Below are 14,270 nucleotides of genomic sequence, written 5' to 3' on the forward strand. Positions count from 1 at the left end.
TAAGATACTCTTGGATATAATTCTATCAGTAGGATATGTTCTTTGTGCCTTACAGCTATAATGCAGATCTATTTGAAAAGTTTCCCTTTATAAAATCTCTACCATAAAAGACGCTTATTAATTTGTTTTTGTAAAACTTTATCTAGATTTGTATGAAATACTTAATGATAAAATATGAGTTTGACATATGGTCCAAATACAGCATTTGACTCATGGTGGCTACATCATAAATATCCATAAGAAACATAGGTATTAATAATTATGTAAAACATTGTCATAGAAACAAAATAGGATCACAGAGATAAACTGGATTGTGATACTAAAATAGAATGGAAGATGTATTCTAAAACATAAAAAACTACTGGTACAGTATTATGAATTACAAAACTCTTATGTATGTTTTAGAGGTCCTTTTTCCATCTTTAAATGAAAACATATAGTAAATGTGGAGAGACATTCCTGAAATTCCAGGGACTTGGAAAGCTGAAGCGGAAGAATCACAAGTTTGAGCCCAGCCTGGAAAAGTTAATGAGATACTCTCTCAAAATAGAAAGAAAAGAAAAGAAAGAAAGAAAAGAAAAGAAAGAAAGAAAAAAAGAAGAAAACAAGGAAAAGAAAGAAAGAAAGAAAGGAAGGAAGGAGGGAGGGAGGGAGGGAGGGAGGAAGGAAGACTGAGAATGTAGCGTTTTATGTATCTACTATAGAACATGAGAGGGTTTAAAACCCAGTACTGGAAAAAGAGAAAAAAATGAATAAATAACAACATGTAATTTGAAGAAACAAACATGATTTTTATTATTTAATTTTGTATAATGATATATTAGAATTAACATCATCAATATTGTATACCAATGTATATATTACTCTGCTTTATTCATTGATTTGAGTATGTATATGATTGCAAAGGACAAAAAATCAGTTTTAACCAGCACTAACCTAAAATAAATATATAGAGCCCAAATATGCAAAATCTGCTGGTTCCTGAGGGAATCAAAGGAAAGTTTAATAAAATGGGGGATCTGAGAGTTCAGGAGTCTTCTTTCTTAATATGCCAACTCTGTTTTTGTTCCTATTTACCCATAGGCATTTACCCTATATGCCTATGAGAAAAAGATGTTTTAGGATTGATTTCTCTTGATAGTTTGTCGCTATGATGGCAGGACTCTTTGAGGATCGGCCTGTGATAGACATACTGAAACTATTTCTCATTTCCCCATTACAAATATATTTAGCTATCTTTGAATTGGACATCTCTGTCTTCCTTTTACAAGATTATTTGCTAATTATAAACATAATACAAATTTATTGTATTGAAAAATTCATGAAATAATTCACATTTAAATTATTATCCCTAAAATTATGGATAATAATTTAAATGTTATTAGAATATTTGCCTATATTATTTATTTTTATGTAAATAAAGATATGTTTATAAAAATAAACTGTCTTCTCTCTTTCACATTACTGAAATGTTGGTGTTTACATTTCAACCAACTTTCAATTCACATACAATAAAACTTCTCTTACTCTAGAAATAAGATAATCAATTAATAACTACCTTATGGAAAATATTATAGAATTCATATCCATTTACATTACAAATGCTTTAAGGATGTTTTCATCATTTCAAAATTGGGTCCCTGTATCTTGCCTCCATTCCTGGAATATGAGAAAAGCTTGATCACTGAATGCTTTTTAATGCATTATTTTAATTCAAAGTTATATTTATTTTTGAATACATCATAATACATATTCAACTACCATATGATAGAAATATATAACTTTATTTTGTTCAGAATCAAATTCCTTACTTTTTGTGGTCTTGACTAAAGATTATTTTTGAAAAATAAACCTTGTGAATCTTGTAGTTTATGAGAACAACAGGCAAATATTAAGCAGTAATAATGAGTATAAAACAAGTTTATTTATTTTCTAGAAATACTAAGCATAGTTTGATAGTAATTCCAAATACTACAATCAATTTCATTGACTTTATAACTACAATACCTGATAATGATGTTAAATTATATGTGATCATCCTATAAAAATAATTTCCTCTTTTTAATCATAGACCATAGCCAAAATGCTCATTATATATGAAGATGAAAATGTGAGATCACAGATAAATTCTTTCTCAAAAATTACAATGTTCTTTAGCCCCCAAGTAAAACATCATTTTTACATAAAACTTAATATAAGGCAAAATATGATTTTGTTTAACTACAGTAAATTATAACTCTACATCCTTCAAAAATATATTTTTAAAGTGCATGTATAATTTTATTTAATGATACATTTGCAGGTGTTTCATATAATTAGGGTTATTAATTTTGGTTAACAGCTCCTTGCAATAAACAGGATAGTTACATTAAAAATCCATAAATAAATATTCTACAGTGGCTCTAATCCCCATTTATGGAGGTGATTATAACATAATAAGATGTTCCTTCTTTAAAAATACCTAATATTAATTGAATGAATTGGTTTAAATCTATGGTAACGCTCAATAAATTTAACAATCTCTTGACAATTGAATCTTGTTTGAATTAATTTTATTAAATTTACTTGAAATTTCAGTTTAGATCTGCAGTAGAGATTACTTAAGGGTCCAAATTAATAAGGTCTTCATAATCTGTATACACATAACTTCAGTGTTATTGATGGCCTATAGTTTTAATTGTTAAAGATATTATTAATTTCATCTATTATGTAAATGGTTTCCAAGGAAATGCTATTAGTTCAAAAATAATATATCTGTATTGAAATATTCAAGAATGATGCATACTTGAAGGCCATAAAATATATTATGTTTAACTAATTTTAAAAGGTTTGAAAATTTACTTTTATATAGTAGGTGTTTCTACATTGAAGTTTATATGTTTTCTCTGATAGGTGGAAGCTAACCCACAATTAGGGGGTAGTAAAGGAAGAATAGGAGTGCAGTAGATTTGACAATGGGGAATTTTGTTATGGGAAGGGGAATAAGAGAAGTAAAGACATTGGAATTAATCTGACATAGGTTTCCACGTACATATATGAAAACAACACAGTGAATTTCACCACCAAATACCTAATAATGGAACTCTAATTAGACTATGATATACTCCATGCTTGTATAATTGTATCAAAATGGATTCTGCTGTCATATACAAGTAAAAAGAAACAATAAAAAATAAACCATAAAATTGGGAAGTTCTTTACTTACCATTTTATTAAAGAGGGTAACTTAAAAACATTTTCACTTATACCCTGTGCCAACTGTGTCTCCTAGAATGGTGGGATTGAAGTAAGTATGCCTACCATCTAACACAGTTTGATATGTATCTTGGGTCTATGACTTGATATCAGAATTTCACAAGTGTTTTAAACAATCCTGTAATACGATCCCAACCTTTATCAGTCTGACCTTTTCTCCCCATACTCCAGTATAAATCCAGACCTAAGTCAGCCCAACTTCCCAGAAGTCAGCTTTTTGCTCCTGTCCAAACTTTGGATTCATTCTCTTTATCTTGCACTTTTTCTCCAGCAATCCACTACCATCAAGGTATAATTAATCCTTTATCTCTTTTGTGAAATATCATTTAAATGCATTGCTCTCTTCTGCCTCTACATTCCTTATCTGGGTATTTTCTAGATCATTCATTGTGCCACTTTTGTGCATGTGTCCATTATTTTCCCTCTTTTAGAATGTCAGAAGTTTAAGAAAAAAATGCATTACCTATGATTGATTTACATGATGATACTAAGTAGATGTTGAAATTAACTGAATTTTTTCATTGTTATGCACAAGCAGATAAGTACATGATATTTGAAGTATTTTCTAATATTACTGTTTTACTCTCCCTTATGTTTTCATACCCTATTCATGATCTTAAAGTCTACTCATAAGTTTAATAAAATATCTAATAATAGAGTGTTCCATGAAAAATAAAGAAATGGAACTGTCTTGAAAATTTTTAAAAATTGAAGTCACTGGTAAGTATTCACATATCAGGAGGCTGAGCAATGACCCTCTCATAGTAATCAGAGTTCCTTACTAGTGGTTACCACACTCTGGCATGCCACACTACATTGACAGGGCAGGGGCCAAGGGTAATGGGCAGGTATGACACCTCACCAAACTTCCTTGAGGAATGAGTACTCAGTGTCAAACTGCTGCAGTGACAAGATCACAAGTTTCAGGGCCAAGCCCTTCACTTCTACCCATAGGGCCTAGCAGTCATGGCTCATCAGCAGTCTGGAGAAGGCCAGCCCAGGAGGTGTCTTTTAAAGAGAACCAACTATGATCCATGCCCCCACATGGCTGCGCAGCTTTCACCTATGACACTAAGGACATCTGAACATGGGCATGCAACATGGGAACACAAGTCATCAGCTGAAATTCAAGTAAGGGCACAGAGCACCAGGTCAGAACCAAGGGCCAGTGGGCACTCAGACAGGAAGAAGCCCAACCCAGAGCAGTTTTTATATACAAGGAGTGACTGAGGCAAGCAGGACCTCCAGGGCCAATAGATGGCAGAAAGAAGACTTGCCCTAAATAAAAGAAGCCTTTATCTCCTTCTGAGATTCCAATGTCTCTCTTCCAGCTTTGGACCCTACCTGAGAGCCTTCTGACCCTTTAGGGCCCAGAGCAATGCCATTACATCTTGTAATCTGACTTCATGCTATCAAATGGAGTTAGCCACTGGCAACTCTCCTTCCCCTCAGTAGTTTTTCATTCTCTGCCATGGACCATATCCCATGGTGAAAACCCAGACATTCCCAGGCACATAGGACCTCAGCTATCCAGACCCCATTTTTTTTGGTACCAGGTAACAATGCAGGGGTTAAACCACTGAGCAATAACCCAGCCCTTCCTTTTAATTTTTATTTTGAGACAGGGTCTTGCTAAGTTACTTAGGGCCTCCATAAGTTGTGAGGATGGATTTGAACTCTCAATCCTCTTGCATCAACCTCTCAATCCACTGGGATTACAGGTATGTGCCACTCTGCCTGGCTCCAGACCCCTTCTCTGGACCTGGCCTTACTGACAAGCTTCCCATTCCTACATCCAACCACACAGCAGACATCCAAACCTATCCAAAACAGATGTTACCACTGTCTCCCAAACACATTGCTCCTTCTTGGGGTCTCCATGATGATTGCACAAAGCTGCAATGAGCTCAGGAAGGCTGTCCTCCACCTCCTGCCACCCCTCCATGGAATTGATGATTAGCCCAGCCACACTGCCTTCTAACCATTTGCAGTTTGCACCATGCCAGAAGCTTCCTGACAGATCCCTCCTCTCAATGTCACTCTCTTACGCCACTGTCTTTTCATCACCAGCCATTAGGGCATGTCTACATACACTTTCCTTCATAGCTCCTCTCTGTGCAGTCAAGATCAAGCTCAAGGCTGTCCACAAGCCCCTCCACATGTCTCTCCACCTGTCCCATCTCCACAACCCAGCACTCACAGCCTGAATTTCAAGCTCTGTCAGCGGCCCCTTCCTAGACTCCTGCACAGATGCAGATTCAGACTCAACACCTGTGCATCAAGGAGGCCTCTGCCTCTGACATCTACCCAGCCAGCCCTCATGGCAAGCCCAGGAGATGTCTTTTAAGGAGAACCGACTATGATGTATTCCCCCACCTGGCTACACAGCTTTCACCTATGAGACTAAGGGCATCTGAATGGGAGGCATACTCATCCTTTACTCTTAGGCTGTCCAAGGATGAGAAGCAGGCCAATCACTTATATCCCAGGTGGGCCCAGTATTCTGGGAACTGAACGTTGTGCTCTGTGCTGCTCTCAGAATAGAGCTCTGCTCACAAACATGTGAGAGAGGCCAAAATGGACTTATCCTCATTGTGCCTAACATGGAAGGACATATGGGTTTCCCAAACTGAACAGTGCCTTAAACAGAGTTGAGACCTTCTGGCACTGGAGATAGAGGGCTCATGGGTGAAAGAGAAAAAGAAAAGGCTGTAGGGTAGTCACCTCTGTGAAGATGGCATGGTGCTCCAGGTCCACATTGTGAAGATGGGCCTGGAGGAAATCTGCAAAAGAGTGGTGCTGCTGCTTGTTTCAGTATTTGTGTGACAGTGCCTGCACCACAAATGAGCCCAGAGTGGAGGTGCTAAGCTGCACCACAGCATCTGGTGTGGCACAGTAAAGTAGAATCAGCTTGGTCTCCTCAGACACCCTGTGGTACATCTCCTCCATCAGGTCCCCATGGCCCTGCCTCTTCACAGCCTGCAGTACCATGGAGGCATAGGCATCGGAATGGAAGCTGATAAAGACATCAGCAGGGCTGTACTTGTGCCCAGCAAGGAATTGATGGGCCTTCACATCAGCAAAGTGCTCTGCCTACTGCATGAGCTCCTGCATGATGTTCTTTTGCCACCCCTGCAGCACTGAGCTGAGGTCCAGGTAGTGCCGGTTCATGAGGGGCATGGGGAACTGATCGTACACCATATTTTTCTCCTCAATGACAAGCAGGTGGAAGTCAGGGTGGACCTGACACTTGACATGATGGGTGGCAAGCCCAAGGTCCACATACTTCTGATCCCCGAGGTAGATGTAGTACTGGTTGAGCGCATCGTACAGGCTCTCATAGAGGTGCTGCAGGTTCAGCAGCACCACCATCTTTCCTGTCTTCATGCAGATCTTCACCTGGTTGATGTTTCTTCAGATCTGGGTGTACTCCTGATCCCAGGGAAAACTGGAACCAAAGATGATCTCAGGCTACTGGTCCTCACTGAAGAATGACATCTGCAGGATCTGCAGGGCCATGTAGTTTTTGGTCAGTATGAGCAAGTAGCGGGATTCAGCTTCTTCCAGTTCCCCAACTCTGTTTGATGAGTTCCAGGGTGCTGACTGACCTCTCCAACGCACCCGGCCGCAGGTAAATTGGCCATGAAGATGTCCAAAGCAGGGATGTCACCTTTGCCCCTGAAGTTCTGAAGGACTGCCTGTGCTATATCCTGTGGATAAGGCTTCTTGTTAGATGCTCTGGCAGTGGAAAAGACCATCTTGATGAGGCTATAATAGTTGTGAAGCCCAAAGAATTCCTTGTTATGCCTGCTGCACACTGTTTCATAGGCTTTGGCAAAAGGAGCAAAGTACTCTTGGACCCTGTCCTGCACCAAGCTGTCTGAAGAGCAGATCCCTCTGGCACTCTCTATGAGCTCCTTCTCACTGGGGCTGCCGTGGGACACAAACTACCCTGGTTCATCTTGGCAGGGTCAAGGGCCCAGTTGGAAATACCTATGAAGCCAACTTTTTGGTGGGGGTTAGGGTCACCTTCAATGCACCCATCTTCCAGCAGTGGGTGCACAGCCTTCAGGGGAATTTTTGGGGAATCTTCTGCCAAGCCAACCTCATCCAACACCACCACAGACACATACTGCTGCAGGTCCTTCCCCTGCTGAAAGTGAGCACACTGCTTGAAGGTGTTCATGATGCCCTGTGGGGTGCAGTGGGGGCTACACTGGAATGACACCAGGTGGACCTGCTTCAGGCTGTGGAATAGAGTGGAGTGTGAGGCCTGGCCCTGTATGGTATCTGCCATGATGGTCTTGGCAAGAGATTTGGAGCTGCCAGGCGTTCCCACCAGGAAGAGGGGTATCTTTAGCTCAGTGCAGATGATCATCATGAAGAAGTTCTCCTTCAGAACCAGGTTCCTGGCTATGGTTTTTCACAGAGGCATCTCACTCAGGAAAAGATCCTGTGCATGCCTGATCTCATCCAGGATGACCCTTCTGTCATCATATGGTTGTGGAAAATACCTGCAAATGGCTCTGCAGTAGGATTCCTTCTCCTTTATGGATTCATGGAAACAGACCCCCACATCCAGCACCAGAGACCAGAAGATGGGGTCTCTCCTGAAGTTGTTTTTGCTGTCACTGATCTCACAGATAAAGGTGTTCAGCTTCACCAATAGCATTTCGCTGCAGCCATGAAACCAAGTGAACACCTTCACACAGCACTCCACATCCCAGAGGCTGACAAAACTGCACTTACTTTCAGTGTTGCTCATGAACCTCTGAGAGGCAGAGAGCATTTCTGTGATCACATGAGTCTCATCCTCACTGATCCTGATGTAGTCCAACAGTCTCTGCACCATCTGCTGGATGTAGAGCTTTTCAGCAGTGTTATTTAGCTGCCCGAAATTTCACACTAGAGGAATCATCCTCAGGGGCAGGGCGTGGACATGGTACACCAGCTGTCTGAGGGGAATAGAGCACAGCCTGTCTGCTGTCTTCTCTGAACTGACCCTGTATCCCAAACCACCTGACTCCAAATGGCAGATGGTCTACTGGGAATGCTTCCTGTAAGAATTGCAGGCAGCTATGATGTATGTGCAAGCCTGAGTCCTCCTCCAGGGACTGGCCATCCACAGTCTAGTCACACAAGACTTCCTTAATACAGCTTATGGCTTCTGTTGTGTTGGCTTTGTCAATAAACAAGATGGAGTCTAACTGCTGTTGGTTCTTTTTGGATAAGGAAGTTTTCTCAGCCTCTAAGTCTTTGGAGTGAATCAAAGCTGCAGTTGTTCCTCCATGGACCTTGACCCGTTTTATGGTCTTAGCCCAGGCATCAGCATGCTGCAGATCATTAAGGAGTTTAATGAGCCTGGTTTTCCCACAGCCGGTTTCTCCCATGATGATAACTGGGATCCCACACCAGAACCGCATTAAAGTGGCCAGAATCTTGAGCCTGTTGTCCATTGTAAGATCATATGCTTCATCAGGGATAAGGGTCTGAGGAATTCCTAGTAGCTGGCAGGAGTCTCAAGAGTTTCTCATGTCTGAGTAGGTTATCAAAGTCAACATTGAAGGAAACCCCCTGAAGTAACAACCCCCTGTACAGTTCTTCTGTCATGGCATCTTTCCTGATTATCTCCCCATTGAGATGGTTGATGGCATCAATGTTGCCATTCTCATTGGGCCAGAGATGGTACCTATGAATGTCATGGTCTCATGGTCACCATTGAAGAACACATACGGGTGAGGCTCTGACTCCCACCTCCTCCAGAGAGTGAATGGGGCAAGTTCTTCTTCATCAACCCCATCCATGGTGATTGTGTGCTTCCCTTGGCTTTGGTCAGAAGTATGAAGTGTTGGTGTAGCAAAGTCTCTTGCCATGACAATCATAAAGGGAACCACAAAGTTCTTGAAGCCCTGTAGTATATCTCCAGTAAAGTCTGCATTGCAGAACACAGAGGCCTCACAGTCCTTGAGCTGAGAGTTGAGGAACCAAACAAAGTTCTGGAGCTCAGACCAGGAGGGGTTTATGACCCCACAATATATTAGAAGGTGCTGGAGGCACTCCGCTGAGTCTTCTTGATATTGAAATGTGTCTAGGTTTTGTTTTGATGGAATCTTTTTAAATATTGGAAAGGTCTTTGGGAAGTAGCACTGCAGAACTTTCTCTCATCTATTCCAGGCTCTATGAAGCTCCTTTCCAGGCTCAGCTCCATAGCTGTCACTTCTTTGGAGGTTTGCAGGTAACTCTGGGGAAGATGTCAAAAAAACTGAACTGAGGGACATGTGGATTCTGCAAAGAAGAGACATAAATAGAAGTTACAATTTGTTTTCCTGAAAGACGCCCATATGTGTTAACCCTCCATGTGGTCTCCTGTGGATAGGCCTTTATGAAAACAGTCACTTGAATACATGTGGCTTTCTGCAGCCTCTTGTTCACAGAGGCTGGCATCTGCATGTTAGAGCATTACAGAAGCTCAACTATGGCAGCTGCATTATGAACCAGAAAGCTATTTCCCATCCTGTGGCTTCATCTCTCCACCATGCATGAACACATGTGCAACAAAAGGCACATTTTCACAGTTGAACTATATTTTTCAAGTTTTCATGCAGTCTCAGCTAACAGATTTCCATAAATGAAGTCTCAATGCCATCTTCACTAGCAGTAAGAGAGACAGTGGCCATCAACAGAGGAATTTCCCACACTCAGAATGCCTGGGATTCAACCCAGACATAGGACCAATCTGACAAATCCAGACAAATCCAAGATGCTATCAATCAACACGAGAGTATCATCATTATAGATATCATTAAGATTTAAGTCCAAGCATGCATTTTCCCTTACATGTACTCATAGCTCCCCTAAGGTGAAAGTGGAAAACAATCAAGATGTGTCAACCCAGGCTACAGGCCACAGAATCAAATGCCTTGTGTAAATACCAGCTTTGTAGACCTTTTTGGCAGTACTGAGTTTCCTTCTGGAATTTCAATGATATATAAATGGAATGGGTTCTGAAGCCACATTTTTTCACTTATATCCATTAGGTATTGCAAAATGAGGATTTTGAAAAGCAAGACCCAAGTTCCAGTCTGTTCCTAAAGACATAGAAGCATGGGTTTGAAAATACACAATTGCCAACCATTCTTCCCAAACCCCAGCACCCTCCTGTCTTCTTCCTTGAGAGAAGGGTACTGACTACAGGCAAGTGAAGAAGGAAGGGACACTTCATACAAGGAGAAGCAGATGGGGCCTTGGGAATGTGAGACTTCTGATGTAGCCATTCAGTTGCAATGTGGGCACTTACCAAAGAAGTCACATCAAAGTGGAATATCATGGGTGTTTTCCAATACTGAGCATCCCAGAAAGAAAGCAGGGAGACCAGGACCTGGCCCTCATCCACCTGAGAGTCAGTCAACTGAACAATCTTTAAAGGCACCTTTTCACTGATGAATTTCTTTTTCAGTTTTTCATGCAGTCTCTTCACATAGAGAGATTTCCATGTAATGTTAAAACAAGGAAATTAGATCCTAAGCCTCTGGATCCAAGAAGAATAGATTCAGATATATTAGAACTTACTTCTCTGCCAAGAGCAGTGGCACATGCGTATAATCCCAGGAGCTTGGGATGCCAAGATAGGATCATTATAAGTTCAAGGCCAGCCTCAGTAACCTAGTAAGGCCGCAAACAACTTAGTGAGACCATATCTCAAAATATAAAATAAAAAAGGCTGGGGTAGAGCACCTCTGGGGTTAATCCCCAGTTAAAAATTTTTTAAAAAGTTACTTCTCTGTATAAAATTTAAAACTGATGCAACAGAACATCATATTAGAGAACAACTCCACCATGAAGCCAGAGTCCCGAGCTGTCACCCACCCAGCATCCTCACATTCTCCATGATGACAGTGATGGAAGTGTAATAAAGTAAAAGCATAGGCATGTTCCTTGGGGGACGAGAGATCAGGTTGTGTATGGAAAGGGCACAGTGATGCTCACAGGTTGAAGTCAACAGAACGGAAGTCACCATGTCTTTCCAAGGAAACATAACAGTGACTAAAGGGAAGGTACAAAGGCACTCTTCTCCTGGAGCCAGAGCAGCTGTGCCTCTTCTGCTCACACCAACACTGTTATGCTCGAATTTAGGACCCCCCAAAAACCACCAGAGACCAAGATCGATATAAACAGCAAAGAGGTGTTTATTGCGAGCTAGCTCGGTCCTCTGCATGTACACAGCAACTGGTGACACTGAAAGGCCCAAGCCCAGGGTTTGCAGCAGTTTTATACATTCTTTGGAGAAGGCAGGGACCCCCACATACATCATAGCATCTCTTAGCAAATCATCACACACCGTGGGAAAATCAAATAACAACTCTAAAACATGATTAGCACATTCACTGGCAGAAACAAGTTGGGTAGGGGTGATTGGTAACTACAAAAGGGGGATTCATTTGAACTGATTGGTTTAAGCCAAGAGGGGTGTTCATGCTGAATTTCATGGTTTCTCAACACCATAAACTACTGGGAGGGTCATCTGGCACCCCAGGTATTTCCCTGTTTCATGCTGATTGGTGGCTGCTAGGAGGTTACTATGGGTCTCCACCTGGAGGTTACTATGGGTCTCAGCCTGACTGAGTCAGGGAAACCTGGCACAGCAGATCTCTCCTGTTATTTGTAGATAAACCACTTAGCAGGGTGGGAATGTGCCTAGGAGCGCTCTGTGGGTCTTTCCAAGGACAAAGGTCATGTCCCTTCCTTGGACAGGCTTTGCTCTGAGATAGAGGCTGGTTTTTCAACACAACCTGGAAAAGGTCAAAGGAGGTTATGCAGAGAAAAAGTGTAGAGAAGTCCACACAAGGAGAGGAGCAGGGCACCCAGGAATTGCAACCTGGGTGGAGAAAAAATCTAGTTGATGCACTGATTGCAGGGAGTCAGACCCTCCTGAGACTTACTTTCCCACCTGCAGAGGGGTGTCATCTGAGGTGCCCACTGCTACAGAAGCAGGGGTCACTTGGAAGCCCTGAGAAACTGCCTGCCCACCCCAGGGCTCTCATTATTCCTGCTCTCTCCAAGGCCACAATCCCCACACACATCTGGTCTCTGAACACAGCTGCCACTAACAAGGTCTGTACTGGGACCTGGTAGTGATGTGCCAAGTAGGCCTGGATGGCACAGAAGGGTGCTTGGGGGATGAGGTGGACTTTGTGCTGGCTGAAAGCTGAGGGCAGGGAACAGCACTCCTGTGATGTCACATACCATCACCAGCTGGTAGTCCTCCCAGGGACACTGTGTGCACAGGCTATGGAATAGGGCCTTTGCCTGGCAGGCCATTTTGTAGCCCAACTAGTCTGTGAATAACAGGCTACAGATCTTTTGCCCTCAGGAAACTGGAGCCAGGCCATGGTGCAAGAGCAGGGCCACCTCCTCAAACATGGTCCCTGGGGTACAGAGTAGCACCTCATTGAAGGTGGGACAGGTGATGGACTGGGGCCTGCATGTAGATGGCCAGGGCAGCCAACAGCACCTCAGAGGGGCCACACATGACAAGGTTGGGCTGGCCAGCCTGAAGGCCCTCAGGGAGAGACCGCTCCATGGGAGGCCCACCCATCCTGGCCAGGTGAGCCAGACAATAGCCCAGGGCCTCCAGGTCCAGGTAGCCAGGCAGAAAGACTCTCATGCTTTCCAGGAACTGTTCCATGATAGCCCTCAGCTTGGTCACCAGGCTGATCTTAGAGGATTGCAATGGTGGTAATTCTTCCATCACTGTCCTCACACAGTGTCTGGTGGCCTCCTTGAACCCCTCAATGTTCCTTATGATGTCAGCTGGGGTGCAGTTGTCTTTGATGAAGGACAGAATCATGAGGGCAGCTTTGCTGGGACTCTGCTTCCTGAGCTCCGTGCTCAGGTGGACCAGCCGCTCAGCCATGTAGAAGTTGAGGTAGAAGTGCTCCCTGTAATTCCTGCTCACTAGCTCCTTCCAGTCATCCAGGAAGTGCTCCATCTGCCTACAGAGGGCTTCCAGCAGCTGGGTGACATCCCCACTCTCTGTCAGCTGGCTTACCAATTCCAAGTGGAAGTCCATGCAGATGGAGATGCCATTCCTGGGGCAGCAGTAGACCTCGGCAGTCCAGGTTTGGAACAGCAAGTTTCTCAGAGAATATAGGTTCAGGAAGGCTTGCACAAGCCACTGCACATGGCAGAATAACTGGGGGGAACAGAGGCATAAGGCAGATGTCACAGTGAGCTACTGCAGGGGGACATACCAATCTAGACACACAGGAGTTCTACTTCAAGCGGCTTGGGTTCACTCCTCCCATAGGGTCACTGGGAAACATGATGAGCCTAGGGAGAGGGCAGCCACCTTCAGGAAGAGATCAGGTAGCAGATAAGAATGTAGTCTGTGGGCTGGGCTATGCTCAGTGTTAGAGCACTTGCTTAGTATGTGCTAGGCCCTGGCTTTCTATCCAGCACTGGGGAAAAAATGTCAATTGTAAAGTGCAAATAAACTGTAAGAAAAGAACCATTACATGAGATAGAGACTATTATATAAATCAATAACCTGTGTCAACATTTACTTCAGTTTTTTAGTACTGGAGATTGAATCCAGGGTAGTCTACCACTGAGCTATGTTTCCAGCCCTTTTTATTTTGAGACAAGATCTCACTAAGTTGCTGAGGCTGGCCTTTAACTTGCAATCCTCCTGTGTCAACCTCCTGAGTTGCTGGAGTTACAGGAATGTGCCATGACACCTGGCTTGGTTACTTTAGTTTTGATGAAGAGTGCCCATTAGAATCTTGAGATGTTTGATTTTACAAATTTACAGAGTAAATGAAGCCATTCATACTTTTTCTTAAGGAGTATCTACCTGATCACCTCCTGTTAAATGCAGTGGATTGACCAACAGTAGTGAGATCTTTCTGATGCTGTTAAGGAGGAGCTGATGCCTCCAAGGTCTGTCCCACCTCAGATATGGCTCCAGGCAAGGTGCACCCTGCAGACCCATGAGCTACACTCTCTGGAGCCACCCT

At 42.8% G+C, this 14,270-nt stretch overlaps 1 pseudogene; it reads right to left on the reverse strand.

Moving 5' to 3' along the window:
• Positions 1-4,113: 4,113 nt before the first annotated feature.
• The window catches only part of LOC143410593 (E3 ubiquitin-protein ligase RNF213-like), a 125,628-nt pseudogene continuing 115,471 nt past the window's right edge, over positions 4,114-14,270 (reverse strand).

Source organism: Callospermophilus lateralis, chromosome 11 (assembly GCF_048772815.1).
Source record: "Callospermophilus lateralis isolate mCalLat2 chromosome 11, mCalLat2.hap1, whole genome shotgun sequence".
Taxonomy (NCBI): Eukaryota; Metazoa; Chordata; class Mammalia; order Rodentia; family Sciuridae; genus Callospermophilus; species Callospermophilus lateralis.